The following is a 6,000-nucleotide window of genomic DNA, read 5'->3' on the forward strand; positions in this document are numbered from 1 at the left end:
GCGCGCGGGAATCTGCATGAGTGCTAATGAGAATTTGACAGGTGGTGCGCCTCATCGGCTGTGTGCTTGTGCCATCTGCTACTCCCTAAGATCTTCAAATCTCTCACCTGTCCTTCATGTCATGTGTCGTTCACCCAACCAGAACTAAAGGCACATGGCTAAATCGGGATTGATCCAATGCTAAGCAGCAACGCTAACCCTTAGCTAACATTACTATTGTAACAGTTAGATGCGATCAGCGTCCACCTGCCTCTGAATCAATGCCTTTGTTAATAATCTAGTTTTTAGATGTGGTGTTAATTCGGAAAATCACATAAAAGACAGTCCTAGGTGTCTAAACAAAACAGGGCGCTCAGACCTCAACCAGATCGTTAGGGTGTCACCATGACATCAATCAGATGGCTAACATCGCTCTTATGTCCCTACTGTCACGCCAACTACGTCCATGACACAACGTCTATGAAAGAGAGGAGTGAGAGCGAGGTTGAGAGGAGAGAAATATAAGAGAAATGGCAATGCCAAACTGTCGGCTCACCTCAAGAAGCATCCCCAGATCCATCTTACTCTAGATCTAGGATCTGGCTAGGCGCGGTGAAGAAATGGCTCCTTACCTCACCAGATCCAACTTTCCACAATGAAGATCTACAAGAGGTAGAGTGTGAGGGAGTTTTGGAGAGGATAGAGAGATAGAAAGAGGAGCTCACCTCATTGGTCCTACCCATGCCCAAGATGTAATGTTTGGTACAACCTACTCGTCGTGGACTGCAACGTCCTCACACACTGAGACCTTTTAGTGTGCCTCCCTCCTTATCCCGGTTGCACCACCACCGAATCATCCCACTCGCGTCGTCACTGCATCGCATTCAGATCATAGATGGCATGCCATGGGCCATTGTCACCTCACTGTGCCACATGTTTTCCACTAGGGTGCAAGGGATGGAGGAAACAACGGTGGGGAGAATGAGGTGGTCGCATCGACCTAGGTGGGAGAAGATCTAAGAAGGTAGGAAGGGAGAGCTGAGTGCACTATGGAAGTGAAAGGATCTACACAACATAAGGGTCGAATAGGACTAAAAGCCTTTAAACTCTGATAATCTAACGCAATATACTAGTCTAGTATGGAACTTTTGGAGATTTTTTGGAACTTGAATGGACTCAAGGAACATTTGTCTAAGTCATACACATGTCCAAGACATAAGCCAAGTCAAGCCAAACCAAATGAGCCAAAGTTAGAAATTATGGGTTATACAGAGGTGCATCGGACGTGTCTGATGGCACACCAGATATGTCATCGGATACAACTTACAGAGAGGTTGTTTTTCTAGACTTTGGAAATTAGGACACACTAGTCATGTCAGGTGGTAGATTGGATGCCTCCCCAAACATGGCACCTAGAGAGGATGTATTTTAGACCAAGCCCAGAAGAGCAAACCGGTTGTATCCGGTGGCACACCAGATACACAATAAATCAAACAGTCACTAACGATAAGATCCAACGATCAGATGACGTGGCGCATCCAGTGGTGCCCCTGGAGGCACACTAGACATATCTGGTGGCGCACCAGACATATTCGGTGCCTTGTGTCAGAATGCCAGCTTAACAACTTTTACTCAATGGTGACTAATTGGACAGTGCACCAGAACTATCCGATGCACCACCGGACATGTCCGGTGAACACAGAATTTGTTGATTGGAGTTCAAACGATTAGTTTCAAGTGGGAAGCCTATATATGCCACTCCAATTGGGCATAAAATATCCAAAAGCTAAGAAACATTGTCTACAAGTGAAAGGAATATCTCCTAGCCATCCAAGTGATACAAGTCCTCCAAATTGCTTTGTGTGTATAGAGATAGACATCCATTTGAGAGCTAGAAAGCAAGAATTGCTTTAGCACTTGTAGTGAGCCGAAGAGAGGAAATTATTGAGATCATTGTGATTAGAGTTTTAGCTCACATTGATTATAAAGTTAGCAAGAGCCTCTAACTTCGTGTGGAGAGCCTTGTGAGACACTGGTCTTGCCAATTTGAGAAAGGGAATACTCAAGTTTGATCTTGGTAATCACTTAAGTGAGGAAAGGGTTGAAAGATGTCTAGTTCTTTGTGAACTCCTCAATGGAAACATAGGGTTCTTTGTGAAATCAAAGTTTGCGCTTTCAATTATTTATTTGGATCTGTTCGTCTTCTAAGTTTGAACTTGCTTTGTCCTTCATTTACTTTCTATGTTGTTGCTAACATAAGGAGGTACTGAACTTGGATTTTATCCTGGCTATATTATTATTCTTCTAACATCTAAATGGATATTATTTGGATCAAGTTTTGTTATTTGAGTAAAATTTTAGGTTTTTGCCAATTCATCCCTCCTATAGGCGAATTTTAGTCTCCAAAGGTGACTTGCGAAGCTTTCCATCATGGTACAAGACCTTAGAAGGTTATTCCTTGAAATAAACTTAGGCAGTGGACTAGGTTACTTGTAGACTTTCTACAAAGCCTTCTCCCTAATAGCCAGAAGTCTCAAATAGTTCTCTAGCCTCAACCAAATGCATGGTAAGGAATGCTTCACTCTTAGGAATAATAAAAGATAAAGTTACCTTTTAGTGCTTTGAGTTGGATGCTTGCTTCACCTTTTAGTGGACAAAAGTTTTGGATCTTGTATAAAATAGCTTTTGGTTTTGGTTTTATAGTATATCTATTGTTTTGGTTTTTATATCATACATGTTATGTAGTACATTCTGATCTTAATGTATATGTTGTTTAGAATGGGACTATGCTCTTAGTGATAGATGCCTTGTGTACAACATGATGGTGTTTGGGAAAGCTTAGGCTCTCACTCTTTTATATGACACACTACTTATGAGCTAAGATTGTTTTCATTGTGAACATGACTAATGACTGTCAAATCTAAAAAACAAGTTAACCAACGAGTTAGCTTCTATCACATGTTGGATGTGTGAGATCCCATTGGTATTATGTATATGCTAGGTTGCTAAATCTCAAGCTTGGAGTATTTCACTTCAACTTGATATACTTTGTTGAAATTATGCTAAAATTTAACTCCAAGATAAATGAAACAAAAAGATCAAGAGGGTTTGCACTGTCACACCTTGTTATATCAAGACTGCTTCTCATTGCACTTGAGATGAACTTGAGCAGTGTAGTGTACGACCAAAACCATGATTTGAGCTTCTAGATGTCTTTTGATATAACTTATGTGTGGTTGAAAAGTTAGGAAAGATAGCACCTACAATCTCTCATAAGCATATGCTTTGCATCTTACTTGTGCAAAATGAATGAAGTGAAAATTTGATGAACAACATAAGTTTTTTAGTTCATTTGTGGCATGTTGGTTGACACTTGCTTGAGGTCGATCGTTCACCTTGCATAGGTTTGGTAGCACTTATTTGATTTCCTACCTATATTTACTAAGTGCTAATTCTACGGGGAACACTTTATCATGACTAAAATGTGCTCAAATTGCTTTGCACTTCACAATTGTATCATATAGTCATATTTGCGCATTTTGTAGAACATAGATTTATTGCAGTACTCACATGATAGTATTGCTTACAACATCTTTTCATTTTGAATCATCTACTTTTGAAGCTATTACATTTCTACATTCTTTTGCATTTCATAATATATTTTGAGGGGAGTGCACTTTCTGCCTTTTTGGTGTGTGTTTGATATGTGGATGCATCAACAAGGGGGATGTAAGGAAAATGGACCCCGGGCCATTTGGCTCAATATGTTTTGGCGTTTGATGATTAGCACAACCTGTAGACTAATGCGTTTGCTAGTGTTTATGTCTGTAGTTCACAGTATACGAAGAGGATTGGACTAAGGCAATGAGGACGCAACACCTCAAAAGAAGACATAAAAAGAAGCATAGAAGTCCAAGACTCAAGAACAAAAAAGTCCAAAAGAATCAGTGAGAAGATCCAAGAAAAGGGCAGTCAGCTAGCGCCTGGCGGCGCACCGGACAGTGCCAACCGTTAAGAACTGCTAATTTACAAACTAGACTAAAAATAACAACTTTTTAGTTAATACAGAAGAATTCAACCTGCCAACCGTTAAGAACCGTTAGAAACTATAAATCTCGGCCGAGGAAATAGAACATTTTTAAGGGCTAGTTTGGAAACCCTATTTTCGTAAGGGATTTCTATTTTCTCAAATAAAGTTACTTCATTTTCTCTTGAAAAATGGAAATCACCGAGAAAAATAGAGTTCTCAAAACTAGCTATCCCTAACATGGATGAAGTCCACCAGCTAATTAATGTGTTGGGGGCATCACACACTCACAACCAGGTATATATATTGCTTCCTTACTATACAACACGTACTTGTACAGTTATTATGCTTGTGTCTAAGTGGCTAATATTTACCAAATATTGTGGCACGAAGAATCATACTGCTGACGGCGTCGAAGACATTTCAACACCTGTAATCTGATTGCTACAAAAGGAATCTGAAGATGGCCAGTCTAGCTTCTTGCTATATATGAACCGAAGTGAAAATGTCACAAAGCTAGGTGATACACGCGTCGTTTGCTCTTTTTTCCTGTGTGGCCACAACACATTCCGAAATTAAGGATACGCCTTACGTACTCCGCCATGAAGCCGATCGATGGAGTTTCTTCTTCCAAGGCGTAGCCGTAGATGGTATAGCTAGCACATGCATGTGGTATATATATATATATATATATATATATATATATATATATATATATATATATATATATAGTAGTTGTGTGCCCGTGCGTTGCAACGGGAGTACACTGGGATGAGCATCATCGACACATATCTAAGCGGGTCTTATATTTTCTTAGGGATCTGGAGAAAGTTTGTTCGGAAGCCAAATATGTTAAGACCTGAGCATGTGTTACCCTTGTGCCCCATCAGCACACGGCGGATTGCTCGGGGCCGCGCGCGGGGGATTGAGCTCGGGGTTTCAGTTTGCGACAGAGTATGCGGCGGTCGCGGCACGCCGGATTACGGCGAGGGAGTAGACAATTAATGGCTTGCTCGGGATTGCTCGGGGACGCGGCGAACGGATTGCGGCAGAGTTTGCTCGGGGGCGGCTGCGGGGTTCCACGGGTCGTGCAGGGCGTGCGACAGGCGGTTCGTGGCGTTGTGATGGTCGCGGCGCGATTCGCGGAGGGATTTGCGGGCTTGAGGATCGCGACGGTCGAAGGTTTGCGGACAGGCGGGTATCACAGCGAGGCGGGAGGCGGGAGGTTTGCGGCGGCGAGGTTTGCGACGGACATGGCTCTCACGGAGGTTTGCGGAGGCGGGGTTTCTGGAGGTCGGGCGGGCGGAGGCAGGGGCAGTCTACAGTAAGCGCTTAATAGTTAGTAGAATACTACTATTATATTATTCCCTCTGTCCTAATTTATAGTTCGTTTAACTTTTCTAATCTTAAATTTAACCACTCGTCTTATAGTTGCGCCACTGCGATCAGAATTGACAGATGCAAGCAGTCGAATATGGTCGACCACATGCTTACAACGTGTAGTGCTCGAAACCCATCTCCATAAGCCACAGAAGAATCTGTTTCGATTTAGTGCTTGAAGAACTCGCCAAGTCTTTTTTCGAATTCCGTCTTTGCACCCTTTTCATTGAGGAAGATGTAGAAGATGACGACGGCGCATCTGAGGTTGTTGCCATGCTACCAGAACCTAATGTGATTTCTGACTCAAGCCAAAGATGAGCTAGAACCTGACAGTTACATTCTTCAACCTCTGGACTCAGGGTTCAGTATCCTACCCCAAAAAAAGACATTAAGATAGTAAATATTGTTGTACTGCAAACATATAATGGTATCGAAGAATGAAGTGGAATTGCAGACGAAGATAAACAAGCACAACCAGAATACCTGTAAGTAGGAGGTAAGCATGCACCATCTCATGCGCTAGAATCGAGCCAGCAGCCTACATGCAATTAAATAAATGAAAATTAAAATGTGCAAGCATTCTGACGGATTGGTAGTAGAATCAATGTTCGTCG

Source organism: Zea mays, chromosome 3, assembly GCF_902167145.1.
Source record: "Zea mays cultivar B73 chromosome 3, Zm-B73-REFERENCE-NAM-5.0, whole genome shotgun sequence".
NCBI classification, from domain to species: Eukaryota; Viridiplantae; Streptophyta; class Magnoliopsida; order Poales; family Poaceae; genus Zea; species Zea mays.